Source organism: Mus musculus, chromosome 3, assembly GCF_000001635.26.
Source record: "Mus musculus strain C57BL/6J chromosome 3, GRCm38.p6 C57BL/6J".
Lineage (NCBI taxonomy): Eukaryota > Metazoa > Chordata > Mammalia > Rodentia > Muridae > Mus > Mus musculus.
In genome coordinates this window covers 99272060-99294936 of record NC_000069.6, presented here as the reverse complement: position 1 = coordinate 99294936, position 22877 = coordinate 99272060, and the positions used below count along the sequence as shown (strand labels likewise).

Genomic DNA, 22877 nt, shown 5'->3' with positions numbered 1-22877 from the left:
CTCATGTAGCCCAGGCTGGCCTGATCATCCTGCCTCAGTCTCCCAAAGTAACACAGGTAGTTTTCCTACCTGCATCTTTCTTCCCCCCTTCATCTTCATGGTAACCACATATACCTCTGACATACAAGTCAGATCCTTCAGGGAAGTCAGGGAGATGTGCTATGTATAGTCAGGGGCTTTTTCGTTTTAGACTCCGTAGTTATACTTTCTCACTCTTCTTCCCAAAGTCTCAGTAAAGCATCAGTGGCACAGAAACTCGGTGCTCACTAGTTTCTTACTCTCATTGGCCAAAACCACACCAACTTTGCTGTTGTAAAGAGAGACACACAGTTCCTTGGCCAGAAATATGCTCTCTGGACTCTGTGGGTGACCCCACAACCTCAGAAACTCCTATCCCATATCCTCTGAGGCTGTGTGTGTGTGTGTGTGTGTGTGTGTGTGTGTGTGTGTGTGTGTGTGTCACTGGCACTGAGAAGCAGCAACTAGGCACAGCAGGTGGTGGGGCTGCCCATGCCAAGGCTTTCCTAAAGGCTGTGGTGGCCCAGTCTGCCAGAGGAAAGGACACTGTGGTGAGCTCAATTTGTCTACTGCAGAGAACCTCCTTGCCCTGGTGGCTCAAGGTCTATTTTTACCACCTGGTGACACTGAAGACGCTTTGCTGTCATCAAAGTGAATGATAAATCAAGTCAACTCTGAATTATTCATCATTTTCCTGTGAAAAGGAACCTTGGATTTGAATCTGAAAGCAGAAGAGTGAGCCCGGGTTCCTTCCCTTCAGAAAGATGTCACCTGAAGGAAGCTACCTTCCCTGGCCAGTGCTCTGCCCCCAGCTGTGAGGAGTGCCCACATTGCCACATGCCCAATGTGATGAGTCACCAGAAGAGCACAATAATGCACATGAAGCACTTTGTAAACTGTAAATGCACTTGCAAATGCCCATTATCAACATCACAGCTAATCTTTTTCCCTCACAGCAATCTCTTGATGAACTTCAAACACTGCTAAAACTGAGCGCCACGTCCATTCGTCCATTCGAGATGAAGAAATTGAGACTTCGGGAGGGAGCAGTGTGGCTCAGTGGGATTCCAGTTCTCTGGATTCTGCCTACTTCCTCATGCTCATGCAGCTCACTCCCCCTTCCCATCACAACTCCCCAGTGTGAAGTGCTTCATTTCCTATTGCTAGATAGCTATTGCCTGGTTTGTACAATGGAGACGATAAGCATTTGCTTCGGTGAAGCGAAGCTCTAGACAAACTTCTCCCAGTGTTTCGTCTCAAAGCCTGAATTCTGTAAGGTGTGACCCAGTCACAAGGTATCTTGTGGTAGACTAGAGACTACAGGCCAGGGCTGCTAGCAATAGACTCACTCAACTTGCTCCATTGACCCCTGTATCACCTCCCCAGTGGTGACCCATTGGAGAAACCATGGTGCAAACTTGTTCCATACGACACTAAGTGCATTCTGCTTTAATCTGATTTTCTACTCATCTGCATGCAAAGCAGCCATTTGTTCATAAGGAAAAAAAATAACATTTCTCAATGGGGACAATCTGGTATCTCCTTCCAGTGGGAAGACAAATGCTTTCCATGGTACAAGTCATCTACTCATTGATGGTGGCAGTTGGGGGCTCAGAATTGAGACCCATGAAGCCAAATTTAAGATCAAAGGAGAGAGTAACAGATTGATTCGTGATGTCTTTCAGGAACAGAGGAGGACAGAGGAGCGGCATTAGTGCCAGGTGTTCACTATGGCAGTCTTTCTAAGGTCTCTACTGAAGACCACCTGGGCTCACACAATGTCCCTTTTACCTGCTTTCAGAGAGTAAAGTCCACGATGTCATTGTCCATACCATGTGTTGCTCTTTCCAAGTGGTCCAGGTTTTCCAGGGGCCTCTGAGAAGCCACTAATCTTTCTTCTCTGGTGATAAGGTCATCACGTTAACGAACGTCTGCTCTGACACAGTTGTGGTTTTAATGGAGAACTAATGTCTTCGTCAGAATCTATGCTATTTCACACTTCATTTCCTCCTCAGCTCTTGGATGGAAACCATCGGTCCTGATGATTTACTTTGTGGGAGTTTCCTTCTCTGGGGATTGCCACGCAAGCATTCTCAGGGCTCCAGCTGGGGAGCACCCAGCCTTGAAACATCAGTGTGTGTTCAAGTCATTTAAGAAAGCCAAAGGCCTTGGCAGCCAACTGACTGTGAGAGTCCCTTAGCCCAGGCCTTCAAGTGTGAGGCTAACAGAAGCAACTGCTATGCTTTCTGTCCCTCTGTCAGTGCTGGCTTGATGGCTCAAAGTGATCTAGACTGCCACAGCTGAGATGTGGGAGGAGATGGGGAGAAAACAGATGCTCTGGACTTAGGATCCATAAATTAGACTGCCTCCGGATCTCTCCATGAGTTTCTCCAAGTCTCTCTTAAATTTCTTTCATTTGACACACAGCCTACCCACCATTCAGCCCAGATTCTCTAAGATGTCTATTTATCTGTGCTCAGGATATATCTGCACTCAAAGTATCTGCTAACAACTAGCTTGAAATAGTGGCCTGTATCATGAGTACACAATAAATGCTCTGTATTTTACTTAATAGAACTCTAGTTACATGTCATAACTTAGAGGAGTGGGTTGGGAGGAATAAATAGAAAATGCTACAGGTACAACACAGCACTCGGCTCCTCTTCAGGGATGAGAGGTCCCCTTCACAGTCCTACCCCCATGTCATTAAGGTCTCTGTGCGCTAGTTTGTTTGTGAAGGAGAGATTCTTTCTGTGACTTGAGACCTATGACTTCATCACTGAAAGTCCTTCCCTGGGAGGGAACAGGATAAAGATTCAGGAGAAGGGACTCAAGATGAACACATCCAAGTCTCATAGGCATGAAGATGACCTGTTCTTTAGGCATCCTGGAGGCAGAAGCTCTAACAATATGGTCTCATCTGTGGTCTTCAACAAAGTGAATTGAGGAAAAGAGATATATTGTCCCACTGAAGTGTTTATCAAGAACACTTCAAAAAACAGTGTAAAAGGACCTGGTTACAGAGGGAGTCACAGATGCAGGCCCCAGAGGCAGTTTCCCAGAGAAGCCTGTGTGAAGGGCTGGCCTGAGATCTATGACCCACGAGATCCTTTTTCTTCTCATTGTCCTTGCTGTTTTAAATGAGCATCTGACATCCATTTCTTGATAAGAATGGACCTGTCTTCATTCTCATGCCAGAGCAGAAATTAAAGTTCCTCAGAATACCAGATACAACTCTTCTGAAGAAAACCAAGAGCCAGGCAGGATGGTGCCTATAACCCCAGGTCAGGATGCTGGGATGAGAAAACTGAGTAAGTTCCAGGCCAACCTGAGCTGGACAATGAGACTGTCTCAAAAAACAACAAAATAATGACTCTGGGGACCTAGCTCAGTTGTGTAAAATGACACAACTTAACATGTGACACAAGGGCATAACATGCACAAAGCCCTGGGCACAATTCCCACATAAACTGGCAATGTCAATGTACCCTATAATCCTACAGCACTGCAGAAGTACACATAGGAGGGTAGGAAGTTCAAAATCATCCTCACCTGAAGAGAGAGTTGGAGGACAACCTGGGATACACAAGACTGTCTCTAAAAGGAAAATACATGCAGGGCTGGAGTATGGCTGGATAGCACAGCACTAGCCTAGCATGCATGAGACGCCTGGGCTTGAAGCACAGCACTTCAAGAATGAAGACATAAAAGAAGTGGGAGAGAGAGGTGGGGTGAGAGCACTTTATTTTCTCCAAACTTGCTGGTACCCCAGCAGAATACCTCAGTGTGTTCCCTATTTCTCACAGGAGGAACAGCTGGGTCAGTTAGTGTGTGATCTTGGTTCCTTGCCAGTGAGATAGTGAGTAGAGAAAGGCCCACTAGGTTCATAATGGCACCCAGAAAGGCACTGGTACCAGCTACCCACTCTCAAACCCAACATGTGGCAACTTTCATATTGTAACAAACTTAAACCCGTTAAAACAGACAGAAACATGAATCAAGTCAGGAGCTGAGCAGTTATAAGCAAAGACAACAGCACACTCCATAAAACAGATAAGTAGAAATTACAATCTGATTACAATAAATTTTCTCAACAAGGAAAATAAATAAATAGTCACATGACCTAGTGATTTAAAATCAAACTCCAACTGTCCAGATGACAAAAAAAAAAAAAAAAAAAAAAAAACCCTTTATCTTCCCAACAATGAGATCCCTCCTCCCCTCCAGTAGGCTGAATTCTTAGACTAATCCTACATTAGTTTCTGTAGAGTTCTGTGCAAGCAACTACTACATGTGGGTCCCCTCAACAGGAAGCAGGGACAACCTTCTGCTGAGGAGTAAGAGTGACTTGTGTGCCCAAGCGTCACCCAGCTGGAGAAAGGCCACTGGAGGGGTTTGGGTAACAATAATAACAGCTGTTGGCTCCCTGCCCAGAGCAGATCTGTTGAATCCTGGGCCGGGGCCCTCCCCCTCCTGCTGGCAAGGCCTCCACGCTCTCCTTGGCAGGCATTAAAGTTCACCTGCTCAAGCCGCAGGTGCTATTTTCTGCCTTGCCTCATGGCGTGAGCTGAGTCCCACTATGGTCCCTAAGCACAGGTAGGAAAACACGAAGGTTAACATGACCCTAGGCTGAATTATGCTCCCATACTTGACAAACTGCACTGTACTGTGAATAAGGCTCCCTACTTTTCAGGTCAGTGCCCAGAGTCCCTATAAGGGCCTGACTCACCCTCCATACCTATAACCTTGACCTATAACCTTGACCTAGGTTATGACTCTTGCTTCTTCCTTCTATGCTGCAAGTGTGAAAAGGCCCAGAATCTACCAGTGTTAGAAAGCAGAGTGTGACTTGGGACTTTCAGTTAACAGAGTATAGGGCTTCAGTGGGGCTATAGTTAAAAATACTAATTTTATGCACTTAAAGCCAACCATGTCTTCAAAGCTGAAATCAAGACTCAATTCTCCAATCTTTAGGGTACAAGTTTTCATCTGACAAAGAACAACAGTCTCCACCCACCCTTTTACAGGATCTTTTCAATTTCTAGGGCCAGCTCTTAGCTGCAGGCACCTCCACCCTCTTTCTCCTAAGCACACAGACACCAAACTCCCACACAGGATAGGTTGAGTGCAGGAGGGCAGGGGGCTTAGCCGTTGGAGTTTCAACACCTAGGAGTGCAACAGCATCTCTCTCTTGCTCGGAAAGATAAGAAGAAAACTATTTCCTTGCAGTGGGGCCCACAAATCATAGAGATCAAGTTGATTGTTGTTGCTGCTGCTGTTTTGCCTGAAAGTCTGTCCTCTCAGAAAATGAGGTACATAAAACCACTAGGAAAAACTGTTGGGAATCAAAGACTTGCAGAGGCTGAAAAACCCACATTTCCATATTTAAAGCTTCCCTCAGCTCAGGACTCTTACCACAGTGTATAAATAAGAAAAGCAGCCAGGAAATGAGCTGGAAGAAAAGGGGCCATTTCATTTTTTTTTTAATAAATAATTCAATACTACCATTTTTCCATGGTTTCAGGGACTGGTTTCTAGGGAAAACCTATGGCTGTCACTAAGGGGCTTTTCATTGAGATTTGATTCAGTCACTAAAGTCACTTCGGACACTGATATCTTTTCCAGATAGCAAATGACCTTACTCTCATAAATGAATTGATGAAGTTCAAATCGTTCTAAATGTTCCCCTTTGTTTTAACTCCTTGATTCAATTACCCAGAAAACAAAAGATAGAACAAAACTTGGAACAGAATACAAAAATGAGGAGATAAAGGACTGGGATTGTATCTTGGCTCATAGAGCACTTGTTTAGCATGTGAGAGGCTCTGTTCTGTCCACAGAGCCACAGATAAACCAACAAAATAAAAAAGAGACACGAAAGCAGAACAGGAGTAAACTAACTCCTACAGAGCCCTGACTGAAACACAGAGTCTTTCCTCTTCTCCTTTCTTCTTGACTCCCTGTCTCAGAGACATGAGTCTGCCAGCATCTCATTCCAACTAGAAAATAAAAGATGAGAGACTCAAACTTCTAATTATAGATTTGTTTTAGTTAGTATAGTTAACACAATAAGATTTCAAACGATACTGGAAGGTGGTCAGGAGAAGACCATGGGCTGCAGCGGGACAGATTACTCAATGGCGAAGAGCATTTGTTGCTCTTAAAGAGGATCTGGGGTTCCACTCCCAGCACCCACATAGTGGCTCACAACTCTCTGTAACTCCACTTCCAGGGGTTTCAACACCCTCTTCTTAGCTCTTTGAGCACCAGGCATGCAAATGTGCACCTGCAGATATGCAGGCAAAACACTCATGCACATAAAATCAGTCAATCATTTATTTATTTACTTACTTATTTTCACGAGTATAGGATATCTCACCAACTTGTATATATCTGTGAACCTGTGGCATGCAGTGCCCAAGGAGGCCAGTAGAGGGTATCAGATCCCCTGGGAGGGAGTTAGAGATGGTCATGAGCAACCATCTGGGTGCTGGGCATTGAACCTGGGTTCTCTAAAAGAACAGTCATTGCACTTAATTGCTGAGTCTTCTCTCCAATCGCTCCCTAAAATAAATAAATCTCTTTTGAAAATTAAGGTCATGTGTTTAAAATATGTATGATACTGCACATAGGGAAGTTATCTAAAATCCATGACTTCCTAACCCAGAGCTAACATTTTACACATAGGGTTTGTTTCAAGATTGTTTTAAGTCAATTGACCTTCACTCAAGATAGTCAAACTTTTAAATGAATACATGACTAATTTTTATCCCCTAAAAAGGTATACATTATCTCAAAATGCTTAAATTGGTCCTAAATAGGTATTCTAAAATGAACTAAAGGGTGGTTCCTTTCAAAAGTGGGAGCAGATCTAACATGAGCACTGTAAGTTATCTACAACAGCATTTGCCCACTGTTCAAAGTTCTCATAATCTGAAATACCAAACAAGGTCCAGATCCTAACTCTCAAAAACTGTCACTGGACAGACAGTCGCTGAGGTCACTGATCTGAATGTGGACGCCTGGAAAACAACTTCAGTCTAATCAGATACTTGGCACTGGTTTTCCAAGCCCCAAGCTGCCATCAGGTTGAATGGTAACAAAACCACTAAATATCATAAAGTAACAAAGTCAGATCAACTCTAGGGACCAGGGAACACTAAAGGAGCTCCCCTACTTGGCTAGCCAAAGCAAGGATCAAAGGGAGCTTGAAGTAGGTGCAATATCATAGTCCTGAAACAGAGGTCGGCCATTTGCCCTTTCCTGGCTTCCAGTGATATTGAATACAACAGATAAATTAAGATCAAGGCATCAGGCAGTTCTAAAAGCACCAGCTTGTCCCCGGGAGATCTCAGGGGCAGAGCTATCATCCACTGTGAGCCAGATTGTATCCTCATTTGGAGGGATGCCTGTTAAAATAGGGGTACATTACATACTGCAATGTCTAATCAAAATCCAGAGAGTATGGTCACAGAAGAGAACAAACTCTTTAAGAGCATTTCCTTGACCGAGCAAGACACTGTAATGCAGGGCAGGACAAAGTTGATGGAATTCACTCTGCCCTCGTTCCTGATTAAGCATGTTTGTGTGTGTGTGTGTGTGTGTGTGTGTGTGTGTGTATGTGTGTGTGTGTGTGTGTGTGTGTGTGTGTGTGTGTGTGTGTGTGTGTAGAGACTGATTGCCCAAAATAGCAAGAGAGCTCATGTGCTTAAAGAAAAGTCTAACCATTTCACTTAAGGCAAGCATGCCTACCAGCAAATCTCAAAGACAGGGAACATTTCTGGGATTAATAAGTCAAGCTGATATTCATTTCACCTTGGGGGAGTGCCTTCATCTAACTGTTGGTTTCCACCATTGAGTGAGAGGAGAACCTAACTAGGTGTTCTGCATCATTTGAAAGCTCTTTGCACAACACAGTTCCCAAGTTATTTCAGAACCTGCTCTCACCACAAAGAAGAAAAATCCCAGCATCTCAAGAATTTATGCTTTAAACTTCAGTTGGCCCAGGAGTGGGAACCAAGGAAAGAAACAGAGTATATGCCATCTTTCCATAGCCCATCTTCACAAGACATAGACAACACTGATGTCACTTACGCATTGTCATTTGTGGATTATAAGGAAGAACTTCCTTGCAGTAAGATTACCCATCAGTCCACCAGTGGGGATCATCTGGGCTACCGCTTTATTTCCATCTAATCTTTTTTATATTTTAATTTTGAGGCATGACTTCTCTATACAGCCTTAGCTGTCCTAGAATTCAGTAAAATAGGCTCCCTGCATCTCAGAGATCAGCATGCCTCTGCCTCCAGAGTGCTAGGATTAAAAGCATGTGCCACCTCCTTCCATCTTGAACTTCTTAATATACTTAAGCCTCTTCCTTTTAAAAGGTTATCTGCCTCTTAAATAAAACATATTTTCTCTCTCTCTCTCTCTCTCCCTCCCTCCCTCCCTCCCTCCCTCCTTCCTCCCCCTCTCTGTGTAATATGATGATGAAAACTGAACTCTGAATTGCTATAGTGATTTTTGACTTTACAAGGAAAGTCCAGACCCTCCCAAAGCCATGAGTATAGGTTAACCCAGAAACAACTATATTTTCAAGCATCAACAAATCTCATACATTTCAAAGCAATTGGATCTGCTCCAGAGAAGCTATCAATTAATAATTACCAAACATATCAAATGGAGAATGCTAATAAGTATAATTCAGGTCTTTACCCCCAAGGCAATTACAATATAATGTAGACAGTGTGAAAAAAATATATATGCTTAGTCTATTCTGACTTAATCACATGTATGATCCTACCCTAGCCTCTAAGGAAATGTAGTGGCAATTTAGAGGGCCCAGGGCTTATTCATATCAGACCCAGACATTTGTAAGTATGTCATATAGAGATCTATAGTACAGATATAAAAACACCATTTATAAAATAGTCTATCTTTCCAGGAAAGGTGTATACATATTTAATCAAAACAAAGAAGATCAAATATTATCAACCAAAAAATGAACCAATAGAAGTATATTGAGAGACCATGGAGATGGGAGCCTTCCTCCAATTCCTCCCCAGGAAGCCTTACTTCAATTCCTAACAATCCCAATAAACCAATTCAATCAAAATGATTATCCACTGTAGCTGTATGAGTCACATCCAGACTTGCAATTCAAAACAATGGGTCCAAAAGGGGGCTTTCTAGGGCAAACCTGGGATACCATCTCAGCAAATGTGCATGCTGCAGTGGCCATGTCAAGTGACATTAAAACTATCACTTTTCCACATGGAATCCAAACTCCATCCTCAATTAGAATCAGAACAGAGCAGGTACTAAACCAACATAAAATCCTATTGCTCTTGGAATAGCCTGGTGCATCAGAAGGTCCAGAATTGCTCAAAGAATGGGTGCAGTTGCAAATGAGCACACAGCAGCGTTCCCCAGACCAAATCAACGACAATATGATAGGTAGATAGATAGATAGATAGTTAGACAGACAGACAGACAAACAGACAGACAAAAGAAAATTCCTTTCCTTGTAATGTAAGTGAAATTTGAAGTAGAGACAAAAATGTCTAAAGAATACTAAAAGAGGTAAATGAAACTGTGATTAGGAGCAAGATGTTTGTGAGGTATTAAAATGTCTCCATGGGATTACTTGCAAAATATTTTTACATGAAGATAGGAAAAACATAGCTGGTATCAGTTAATCAAGTGATCAGAGTTAACATCCCCAACAGGATAAACCAGTATCAGCAGATTTTGATAATGATACTTCACCCTTATGGTGCTTCTATCTTACCCTCAGTGTAAACCCAAGGGAATATCACACAGACCTACTCACTGAGCTGCCCACGAAGTAGCTCATCCGTGCACTTCTTAAGTTAACACGGTCAACAAAGAAGGCTGAGTAAGAGTGACAGATTAAAGAGGATTAAGGGAACTTTCCACCACAGGATCCAGATAGAACCCATGGGAGGACAGGACACCTTAGAACCAATGAGCAGGGCATCTCTTTCTATATGCTGCCCTCTTCACGCCATTTCAGTCAGAGGTGGAAATAAATAAGATATTGATTCTGGATTAAATTTTTGGGTGAGTAAAAAGGGTATGAGTAAGAAACATTTGGACCAAGAGTAAAGCCTACAGAGTGTGGAAAGGTGAGCTATGGATACATGAGACCTGTGTCTTACAAAGAATCTGGAAGCTGTTTAAGTGTGATTACATGCACACATATTTACACAGAGTAACAAAGGCAGGGTCTGACAGGGATCGGGACAGGATTTGGGATGTGAATAAATAAATAAATAAATAAATAAATAAATAAATAAATAAAGTAATGATGAATACATATGATAGCCAATGTGTATTCACCACGTAGAAAAGAAAAGATGCTGTGCTAGGAGTTTGGGATGACTGTCTCATATGTACTGCTGTTATTCCAACAATAGGTATAAGCTTCCATTATTCTAATTTAATTACCAGGGAAAAGTAAAAAGTGAATTAAAGTCACAGAAACAGAGAAAATAAACAAACAAAAAGTTGGAAGCTACAACTGCCGAACCAAAGGAAAGGTTGTGGGGGTTCAGAGACAGGTTCCAAGCCTCTGTAAATCTGAAATCACTTAAAAATTAAAAGTAATCATGGGGCTGGAGAGATGGCTCAGCAGTTAAGAGCACTGACTGCTCTCTCACAGGTCCTGAGTTCAATTCCCAGAAAGCACACGGCGGCTCACAACCATCTGTCATGGGATCTGATGCCCTCTACTGGTGTGTCTGAAGACAGTGACAGTGAATTCACATACATTCACATACATAAATTAAATAAATAAATCTTTTTTTTTTAAGAAAAAGTAATCATTTTGAACAAACTAACCATGTCAGGGAATGCAAAGGCAGTTGTACTCTTTACATGTGCTGATAGCCCAAATTTTCAAGTTACAATTAAAGAGTTGCCAAGCAAAGCTGAAGGTTTAGAATGGACTCGAGTTCCCAGATCATCCCAGAGAAATCTGAGAAGTTACACTTGGTTATAGACTGTTGTGTTTAATTAATTATGTTGATGCTAAATAAAACTCTAACTGCTTACAGAAGAAGAAAAGTGTGCTGCAGATGCAATCATGCACTCAAAGATAAGCAAGGACGAGAAAAAGGAATGACGTAGATGATCAGTGTTGGACTGATCCAGTGAGTGGCCAGCCCTCGTGCATCCATGTCTTAGCCCATTGCCTCATCCACAACCTCTGGGTTAGGTTTCTGAGAGAAGGAAGGTATGATGAGTAAGGTCCTGGCCTAGAACATAACATTCAATATTTGAGATAAATAATATTTCAATGCAGCATTCCAAGAAGGTCAAAATAAAAACATGAACAAAGTTATCAAAGTTTTAAATAAGATAAAGACAGTATTAGGAGATTGTCTTTTTCCCAAATCTTATATTTGTAATGAGTCTTCAGGGAGATGCATAGGGTTAGATAAAATTGCCAGAATGGAGCTCTTTCATCTAAATGAATTAGTGCCCTTTCATAGATACCTAAAAGCTTGCATTATCTATCTCTCTCTTTTTTTTAACCATAGGAGGACACAGGAAGAAGGTATGTATCTAAATGTCAGGGAGAGAGCAAATCTCCACCATTAAGCTTTAATGGTTTAAGCAATAGGAGTTTATGTTCTCAGTTTGGGACGCCGAGGCCCAGATCAATGTGTAGTAGGGTTGGTGTCTGGTAAGAGCTTCTTTCTGGCTTTAGATATCCACTTGCTTGCTGTGTCTCACCTGGTGTATAGAGAGAGCACAGCTCTCTGGTGTACTTTTGTAAAAGGACATTAATTCCACCAAGCCAAGGCCCCATAGTTTTAACTTACTACGTTCGCTGAGCTGCTAACCAACTCCCTAAAAGTTCTGCCTGGCTTTCCCATCCTAGGAAAAGAAAACAGCAACTGGAAGAGTAAAGGAAAGATTGGCAAAGCATTGGTGGAGAGCCATGCTTACTGTTCTAATACTGCAAATATTAGAAAAAAAATTGAGCATAGATACTTGAGCATTTATCCAATGATTTAACAACTCCTGTCAGATAGATGATTGGTAGGTAGTAGGAAGGTAGCAAAGAACTCAAGTACATGTTCTGGTCAGTTTCCTCGGAGGAGCAGGAGAGCAGGGGTTTGGAATCAAAAGGAAGGTAGGGAGTTAAGGACTCCTCTGCACCAGGATTTGTGCTGGCTCCTTCCTCTATCATCTCATGTCTCATCCCACTCCGAGTGCTGGGTTATGCAGGATGCCTCTGCGCAGATGCCAGAAGGCTTTCCGACAAATAAGGTCTGCACTTAGACATCTGCAAGAGACTATCCGCTCTCCCTCGGAAGGCAGAAAGTTGTATGCTGCAGGTGTTCAGGGCTTCTGCATCTAAATGTGAAATGTACAAGCTGTCTCGGGCTGGGACTGGAGAGATGACGTTCCTTGATGTTTCCAGTCCCTGCCCTCTGTCAGCACTGCTGGGGCTCCAGTTGTTGGAGCCGGAAAACTCCACACCATCCTTGGCAAGCTGGGCTGAGCCCTCCCTGGAGTTACTTGTGGGCAGCACCTGTTTCATGACAATTGCCTTTATCCATCTCCTAAAATCACCTTAGTGCTCAGAATGCCAGCAAAGCACACAGCTTTGTTTTCCAGAGCAATGTCAGTTCCACTACAGCCCAATAATTCATCATTCTGAAATCGTGAATGAATTCAGCACAGTGAGAGCTGCATAGAGCCTGAATAAGAAATTGATAGACTCTGAATGCAAAGCCAGAAGGAACACACAGATCTATAATAAAGTCAACACATCTAAAATATATATATGATTGAAACTGGAGTTAGGAGCCAGTTTCTCCTGCTTGCACAGACACCTGCAGAATGTTGTCTAGGGGCGCAATAAAGAGGTGTGTTTTCTGTAACTTCCCCAGAAAGAGACGCTCTCTGTAGAGGCTGGCTTCTCTCACTCTCTCTTGTACTCAAAAAAACAAAAAACCAAAAAAACAAAAAACAAAACAAAAAAACAAAAACAAACAAACAAACAAAAACGGTCCAGCAGCTTGGAGACTGGCAAAACAATTATAATCCTATATGGTGGCTGAAGAGTCCCTGGAGCCAGAGGAAGCTTGGAGTGAAAGAAACAAAGAGAAAGAGGGACACCTGTGCAAGGGAACGTGTCTGGCAGGAGCCTGGGATCTGAGAGAGGCAGGATGGGGGACCCTCAGCTATTTCTGCCTCTGCATTTGGCAGCCTCTCCATCTTGCTGTGTTTATGGCTTCAACGTGACTTTCTGCCCAAGTCCACCCACTAGGCTTGCACTGAGAAACTTACCACCTTCCACTCAGTTCAAGTTTCATCTGATTCGCACCCATGAAGCTCTGGTTTCAAGAGCTCTGTGCATTTTTTTCGCAGCTGAATGGAAACAACTGGATATGAAGCAGACCTGAAGCACACCTGCAGCACATCACCCTTGACACCAGTTCTTGTTTCAACATCTGGGGGGGGGGGCGGGGGGAAGGTATGAATGTGTGGGTGTGGATGGGTGCTATGTATGCACATACAAAGAGCTCACAGATCAATTTTGGGTGTCTTCCTCTATTTCTCGCCACACATTTTCTCAGTGGACCTGGAGCATACTGAATGGCCAGACTGGCTAGCCAGCAAGCCCCCGGGAGCCTCCTATCTCCATATCCCAGCACTGGGATTACAGAAGCTCACAACACACACAGCTGTTTCTATGGGTGCTCAGGATATGAAGTCGGGTCATTATGCTTTCACAGAAAACACTCCCCCCCCCCCCCCGCTGAGGCATCTCCCTGAGTGCCCCCATCTTCCATGTTTTCAAGTAAATGATTTGAGATGCCAGACTTGGTGACCCACTTTCTTCCGGTTCACAGCCACCGCCTTCCCAGGATGCTAGAAAAGAAAGCTAATCCCAAGATGTTTCAAAGTTTGCACAGTGTGGTAGGTAGACCAAGAGGCCACGGTGAAGAAAGAAGGGGAGGACTTCTAAGGTGTGCCAAGCAGACAGCACAAGGCTGTAATTTAAATGAGATAACTCAGTCTCCCAAGCAGACAAGTAGGTGGGCTGGCAGTTTCTCTCAGGATTGTGGCTGCATATTCTGAAGCTGAGTGGGTGTAAGGAACAAGGACAAGTGGTCACCCCAGCTCCGTCATCCCAAATGCTCCTTGAAGGGAGGAGGGAGGGCACAATCTGAGGTCTGGTCTACGCAGCAATGACTAGGAGTGCAATCTAATCATCCTGGATGTCACCCAAAACAGCCTGTTGGTGTGAGAGAGGAGCAATTTGTTACTTCTGCTGTCATCAGCACAGAGATGTCCCAGGCAGGGATCTGCAAGCAGCGGTAGCAGAAAAGGACAGAGGGAAAAGTAGGGATAGCCATTCCTCTGGGCTAAAGGGACAGTAGGAAAATGGTTGCCTCCTGAGTCCAGCTTCGTCCTGTCCCTAAGGTGGAGAACTAAGTAGGATTCAGGGGATGAAAAAATTACATTTCAGCTCTGCTTGACTAAATCAGGTCATTTTCCTAGCTTCTGTCCACAACCTGACAGGATACTCATCATCCTATATTTTATTTATCTGAATATGTGTTATCTTCTAAAGAGCAAGGTCCACGCTTACTCACCCTTATCCCTTCCAGCACCTAGAATTCTGCTTGTTGAATGAGCAAAGGAGTCACTGCTAAGATGAACATGTGATTTGTTTTCTCTGCTGGAACTGAAGACCATGACTGTGGTACAGATCAGTCTCCCTGTCTACACGGCACTCATTATCTGGGATAAGATGTCTGTCTTCGGGGGAACAGGGGCAGGGAGTGGAATATGGAGTGTAAAAAAATGAATTAATTTTTTTTAAAAAGATATCTGTCTTCTATAGGGCAAAGGATCTTTGTTTCAGTGTATGGAGAAAGGCCAGATATCAGAATAAAGTCACATTCAGTATTTACAACTCAGATGCTTAGCTTCTCTAGTAACTGCCTCATGGCACATGGGGCGTGGTGTCTTTATCTGAGCTCTGGCAGAAGCGTGGAAGGAAGGGGAAGGTTGTCTCTCTGTCCTTGATGAATGTCTAGTCAAAGTGGCCAGAAGCAAGTACCAGTATTCTCATATACTCAAATGGCTGGGGTTCTTTGTCCCAAGGCCCCTGGAGTCATCCATACAGGCAAAAGAAGAATGGCTAAGGCTCTTCATCAGGTGTGAAGTACAGGTGCGTCATCCCAAAGGACTCTCAGAAAGGACTGTGGCATGTGCTAAACTACAGTCTTCACCGTCCCATAAAATAGAAATCCCAAGCTGTAAGGCTCTTCTCTCTCTATGGCTCTGCATGGTAGGGGCATGGAACACATTGAAACATCAAAGCAAATTTGTATGGTCGAGGCCAGGGATAATCTCCAGGCATCCGTAAACATGTACATGTTATCTGTGTAAATTCAGCAATTATTATTACACAGTTAGGAAGGTAGACCTCAGAAGCAGAACTTGTTCTTATTAGGCCTTTCGTTCCATGAAGACTAAAGCTTTCCAGAAAAGAGATAAGAGGAAGATGCGCCAAGTTAGCCTATGGTTGGAAAGTCTAACCTAACAGCATACAGAAACTACATGGAGAACAGAGGGGGCAGCCCAACACTGATATGAAAGACATACACCTGCTGTTACTGTTCCTGTCACACATTGGAGGCACCACTGAGGAGGTTTGTGGTACCTCAGAGCACAGGGAAACCATCCTGCTGCATCCTGAATGCCTCACCACAGAATTACGGGCAAACAGAATGATCGTTCTGACCTGGTGAGTGTTTTGAAGCACTGGAATTGGTAACTAGATCAACAAGCAGTAAGAACTCGAGGCTTGTCACTACTAAGAGACCTAACTCTGACCTCCCCATCTCTTATCCATTTCCAACCTTGATCCATGCTTTGGCATCTGACTCATGAGTGTTGCATGAGTTTTTCTAAGGAATCATGACTACATGATACCAGTGATTTTTACACTGTGATGACTTCATTATTATTTTTTTTTCGAGACAAGTCTCTCTCTATAGCCCTGGCTGCCCAGGAATTCACTGGGTAGACCAGGCTGGCCTCCTACTAACAAAAATCTGACTCTTCCTGCCTCTGCCTCCCAGATACTGGGATTTAAAAATGTGCACCATCGCACTTACTAACTTCTTAGAACAAATAAGAGAATTGATGTTATAGGGAATAAAAGTGTCCACGTTTTGTGAACTCGTAAGGGACAGAGTCACAATTCAAGTCCACCTTATGTTCTTACTACTGTCATCAAAAACTCTCCGTAACTCCAAAGAACTACCGAATTATCATCTAAACTTTAAAACCGTTAAAGCAGAGACTTCTGCTTATTCGGTTATATGAAGGAAACGTCCAGAAAATACTCGTTGACTTGACTGAATGGGCTGCTTGTCTTGGGCCTCTTACAGAATGAGTGGATGCCTATGTGCCTGGGTCACAGGGGCCACAAGCACTGGGTCAGACACAGTGTGGCTCATAACTGTCACGGCCATTCTTTGGAGTGGGGTGGCCAGAGCCGGTGGCAGTCATTGTCTGGGTTCCCCTCCAGGCTCCAGCAGTTGCAATTCTTTCCGAGTACAGGAAGGGATAAACACCCTTCACGTATTTCCTCTCACCCCCAACTGCAAGGAAAACAGTAACACTAATTAGTTGTAACGGGGTGTTCATTTCACACAGGTCTCTCAGCAGGCCGCCCTGCCGTCCTTTGAAATGGTCTGGAAACAGCCTTGATTTTAAACATCTGAAGATAATTGAACCAAAGTTGCACTCACTCAAACCCTCTGAGTGACATGCCTTTTATTCTCTTCCTTGCTAATAAGAAATGGTTGCTGCCACTTCTTATTTACTCGACACCTTGACAGCCTCTGGCAATGAAGACTTGCACCCCAGGATCCTAAAAGAATATGTTAAAGTCATGATTGGTAATAAATAGAGGAGCAGGGAAGCCTGGGCGACATTAAACAGTTTAAAGGCAAGAAGGAATTGCCCTGGACATCTATAAACTTAAGCTCCATAGCTGGGAAAAAAAATAGAAAGCTGGTGGAAGAACTGAAGGTCTGTGACCAAAAAAAAAAAAAAAAAAAAAAATCAATTTGCAAAGCACTTTTGAAAGGCACGAATATTAACCAGCAAAGATGCAACTTTTTTTACCGCAATGTTGGCAGCAGTAGAGAGATAGATTGTCATACACAATGGGCAGAAGCATCGATTGGCATGCCACTCAGAGAGTGATCTGGAATATCCATCAAAATGTTAAATGTCATAACTTCAGCCACACAATTAATCTTCTCGAATTTATTGCATGAATGCCAACACAAGAGTACCCAAAGGTAACTGTGGAGCTTTATTTAAAACACCCGAAAGGCTCATTAAAATAAGCTTGAGATGAGATACGGTAGGTCCATGGGACATAATGCCTCTGTGACTTTAAATTACAGGAAAGAGGGGACCTGCCTGTGTGGCTCTTAACAATCTTCAGTGCAGCAGCTCAAAAGGAAAGCCATGATATTTAGATCACTACATGTCTCATGGCACGATCTTTGTGGGGTTTATGAATACCTCACACATACATATATGCACGAGGTCGCTCGCATGTATTGTTAACGTGAGGATTTATAAAGTCAACACTTCTTCTGAAGTCGAGAAAAGCTAGTAGTTATTCGGAGATGATAAGCCGGGAGTCTAAGAACAGGAGTTGGGTCTGTTGGAGTGTGTGTGTGTGTGATTGTGTGTGTGTAATCCTCACCTTCCACCTTGTTTGAGACAGGTCTCTCATTGTTCATCATTGTGTAAACCAGTTAGCTAGCCTATGAGCTTCCAAGTATTCCTCTGTCTCCACTTCCTATCCTGCCACAGGAGTACTGGGATTCCAGTTATGTGCTGCTCCATCTGGTTGCCCTGGGCTTTGAGTATCTGAACTTGTTCTTTACACATGCATGAAATGCTTTAGCCACTGACCTTTCTCCTCAGACGTAATTTTAATGCATATGCAAGTGATCTTAATTGTTAAGTTTATAATTAAAGCAAAGATACATAATAACTATTAGTATCACAGTCTGGTAGAAAGCAGAAGCCTAGAAGCCATGGTAATCTACGGTACAGAGGCAGCACTAGTCCATTCAGAGAAACAGGACCATCGTGTGATTCAAGGCTTTGACTCTGTCTTTCAGGGACATTCTGTGAAGGCATTTGCTACTCAGATGTTGGTTCCGAAGATTTGGAGGTCAGCAGAGGCCCCTCCCAACTAGGAGCTACTTAATGACCATTGTCATCTCATAGGGATTTGATAAAAGAGACAGAACAGAAACTCCTCAAACTACAGGCAGCAGCACCAAGAGAAACACTCCAGGCTCAGACACACTGGCTCCTTGAAAAGTCTGGAGAACACTGCTCTACAAGAGTACCACAACATTGCAGGCCTAGAGTTGGATCAGAGCCCATATAACTAAGGGAAACCGGCTGAACACTCAGAGGGCCTCAAGCAAAAAAACAGTATTCTAGTTGCTGGGGCATAACCGTTAACCTCCCTCCCCGCCATGATCCAGAGTAAGGAAGGGAGATTGACAGTCTTAGCAGGAAAGGAATTTGCCCATCCACCTGACTGTGACCTTGAACAAGTTGTCCTCATTTGTTTCCACATATCTAAGATAATATGACCATCATTTTTATGGCCTGAAATGCAACTTTTAATGTGATTTTTCCATTCTAGAACAGACAGTACTTTGAGAAAACAAACTGCAACCCAAACATGAAATATTAGCAGTATTACACAAGTGATCTTTTTGCTAGAAAGCCAACAATTTGTCTTAATTTTTCAGGCAGTTGGATCAATCGAAGTGGTTACTATGATAACCCAGCAGGAGCAAAAGTCAAAATATGATGAATGCATGTCTTGCCACACACATTTATTGAGCATTTATTACAAGCCAAGGGTAATATGAAGACTAGAGATAGATGAAGTATATAAACTCCCAATGTATAGGAAAGAAAAGACTTAGTGACGGGTCTTGACATAAATGTGCATGTTCTAATACCATCACAAAGTACCACCCAGAAAAAAAGAGTTGACACTATGATGCTTGCAGTTTTGAACTTCACATCCAGTCATACTCAAGATCAAGGTACAAGGACTCACCATGCAGTACACTTAATTGTTAAGGAATGTGCAAGCTCTTAGAACTAATTTTTATAACTGGATACTAATCAACATGCTTGTTGGCATTGTTTTGAGTTAGTCGAGCATCTAATTGAATAATTGCAAAACTGGAGGACTAAAATAACTCAATTAATTGGTGGTTACTGTGGATTTCACAGTAGTAGGAACACTGTGTAAAAATTATAGATGTGACCTGTAAAGTAGCAACATAATTAGGCAATATTTTTATAATCAATGTAACTCTAGTTTATCAAACCAATTACTAGTCTATCCACTCAGGGAATCCAATCCATCAGCCAAACTAATGACACACAGTGAGTGTCACTGACAAAAGAAGAGACAAATCAAGGGTTGTTCTTTAACAAGTGTGTTCCACTTGGTACCTCGTTCAGACCTAAATAGCCTGAGAGTTACATATATTGGGCAAAGCTTCCTGAGTTAAACTGCATAAAATTAAATTTAACTCTAATGTAACTTCACTTCCAGCATGGTATTCTGTTGTAGCTGTTAAGATCCTGAACAAGGTTCATTTTCCATGACCTCTGTTAAATAACAAGATGCATCTGCCACAAACAGAAAACGCTGTGCTTTACCTGTCAAGGGATCCTGTAATCAGAACGTGCTCACTGTTCCATGTTAGTTCAATGGCCACAAATCATTCCTATTAAAACAAAAAGTAATTTTTTGACTTGCTGTGAGAACACATGTTCTCAAGCTATGATATCTGTTTGGGTTACTGGCAGAACTTCTACCATAGTCTTAGAATTTTGGATTCCAGTATACTCTAGTGACACATGCATGTTGCAGCCATGTCCTCTCAGGCATTCCTCAGAAGCAGTGACATTCAACAGCAAACAAACTGAGCTTCCCAACAAATTACCTAAGGACTGTCCAGTCAGCCTTCATACTCCATTTGAACACCCTGGAAAGAGTACTCATGGGAGGGATAACATACCCTCCAGCCACATTAAGTAATGAACTTAATACAGACCCTTGCTGAGTGCAGTGATGTGGTTTATAAAACTGTGTGGGCTTGTCAGAGAAAAACTGTTGTGGTCAATGAGAGTGTTGCAGTTTCTCAATAAATCAGGGAGATCTGACTGACTATGGACCAACTAAGATGATATTAAGACATAAGTATAAATTGTATCTATCATATGTGATGATGATGTTGCATTTTGGTAAGAAAAAAAATTAAGACTACTTGAGTCAAGTTCTTAGTAGTGAAAAGGCATGATACCTCAAGTTTATTTTCAAATGCTCCAAGACATAAGAAGACAGACAATACATACATGTGGTGTTGGAGGTGGACGACAGGCTCCATTCAGAGAGCCTCTGGTAGTTTTCATGGTTAGCATTTGATGGCAGCTTTTTTTAACTATTTGAAAGATGGTAATAAATACTAGAGCCTACTGCTGCTGTGGAAGGCCATTAGGTTTTTGTACACCCTGAAAGATAGCTCATCATTGTTCTCTGTAATAATGGAGACTTTCTACTCAGATAAGGGAAGTAACTCCACAGCTGCCAGATTTCTCCTTCTAGTACATATCTAACACTCTTCTTCATGAACTCCTTTCAATATTCTCCTCTGAAAATGGACTTGGAGATTTTCTTTAGTCATGACTTATGAGCTACTGTAGGAGGGGGCCTCAATAAAAGTATTTTAATTTCTCTTTAAGAAATCTCCTGAGAGAATTTGCCTAGTACTGCAGTGACGTGATGTGCTGGGGGTGAGGATAGAGGGAAAGTCTGCATGAGATGTACCTGGAGGAAAGAGGGGCTGATGTTGGGATGTAAAGTGAATAAATAAATAAACTTTTTTAAAAAGAACTCCAGAAAAAGAAAGAAAGAGAGAAAGAGAGAAAGAGAGAAAGAAGGAAGGAAGGAAGGAAGGAAGAAAGGAAGGAAGGAAGGAAGGAAGGAAGGAAGGAAGGAAGGAAGGAAGGAAGAAAGAAAGAAAGAAAGAAAGAAAGAAAGAAAGAAAGAAAGAAAGAAAGAAAGAAATCTCCTGAGATGAGGTGTTTTTAATTTCAAGCAGAAAAATACAGAATCTGAGGGCTAAGCAAAATGGGAGGTAAAAGTTAAATCAAGTGTACGTAGTTTTACAGCCTGAACTAAAACATGTAACTCATTGTAGAAAGATACAACTTGTAATACATTTATGAGAATTCAAGCATGTATTTGCAATTCCTTCAACATTGAAAATGTTTGTCTGTCATCCTGCTTCCCTAGGACACCACCTAAAGGTAACATATGTCCCTTTTGCATAGAAAATTATTTTGTCACCCAAAAAATTATTCGTACACATTTGATGAAAAAAATATACTACAAACAGTGAGCTCTGGTAATATCTATAAATCCCATCAATAAAAATAAAATACAGTTATATTCATGGAGACTGCTCAGATTAGCTGAAGGATTGGTGTAAATATATTTTACACTTACAATTTTTTAAAAAACTGCCTTGCTGAATTGCTGGATGAAGGGCAAGCTTGGGAACTCTTGGCATGGAAACTAGTTTGAAGTTCTGATTTGGGCTTTCGAAACAGAGTGTTGGTGTCACGTGCTCATTCACAGAAGTGCACATGGTATGGGTGCTCGATTACAGTTTGTGTTGACCACACCCCTGATGAAGGCAGGGGAAGTTTGCCCATTTATCCAGACTCCTTTCAGACTTTGAACTCTACTTTGAGCATCAAGCATGTTGAGCTTTGAAAATCATAAATGCCACTGGGATTAGAAGGTCAGTCTTGGGGATTTTCTGGGATAGAATGGCTACAATATATTGCCAATACATGGTAGACACCATAGGTTATGAACGAGATCTTGGTTACAAAAGGCAATTGGCATAGCAGCCAGAGAACCTTTCTTTTGAATACATATCTCAAAGTACTTAGCATCCTGGACAAATTACTCATTTCCTATATAGTTCAGGCAGCTTAAGGAAAAAGCTTTTCCCTAAGTCCTAAGGCTCCAAGTCATCCCATCTCCCTTACCCAACAGACAACACAGTCTGTGTGCTGACTTTAATACAGCAGGTTTCTAGAGTTACACTATGGAGATTCATCCTTACCTTCTAGTCTCTGACAGACCTAAAAGAAAGCCTATAGTTTAATTATGAATCAGGCTGCCAAACAATGAATGGGAATTTCCAAATTGTTATAGACAATAAACCTGAGCATCTGCAGTGCTCCACTCTCTAGACACTTGCAGATGGAATTTGTGGTGGTTGAGAACTAGATCTTGGGGAGTTACCATGTGCTTCCCTCCTAAGAAGGCCATAGTCACCCAGTAAAGAGGATACTGAAAAATCACTGTGTTGAAATTGTATATCCCTCCCCAATTACCAAGACATTTCCATTCCATGAAGTCTGTAGGGCATTAATCATGAGGAGCCTGCAAATGGCTCTTTAAGTAGTATCTGCATGATTCAAGATTAAAGATACTCAAGTAGGGAGAAAAAAATCTAAGACTTGGCCATCCTTCTTGTTTGTAGGAAAAGTACATTGAATTCTTTTGAGCTTAAGACAAGAGCTGTCCCAAGCTCTGTCCGTCAGGCTGCCTTGCAAGCTTCACATTTGGGCTCTTACCAGCTGTTTCCAGTCTAAAGTGTTTCAAATACACGGCAATGGTCAAAAGCCACCATTTCTTCACAATCTTCAGC

The 22877-nt window shown here is 42.4% G+C and overlaps 1 protein-coding gene across 3 annotated transcripts in view; it reads right to left on the bottom strand.

Annotated features, from left to right (window-relative positions):
• Tbx15 (T-box 15) overlaps positions 1 to 22877 on the bottom strand; it is a 113913-nt gene that overhangs the window by 59324 nt on the left and 31712 nt on the right. The window contains exon 2 of one of the 3 annotated variants that reach the window (XM_006501280.4): positions 19807 to 19874. The exons of the other annotated variants lie outside the window; for them this stretch is intronic. The gene's annotated coding sequence lies outside the window, so the exon portion shown is untranslated. The remainder of the gene's footprint in view (positions 1 to 19806; positions 19875 to 22877) is intronic. 3 annotated transcript variants of the gene reach the window in all.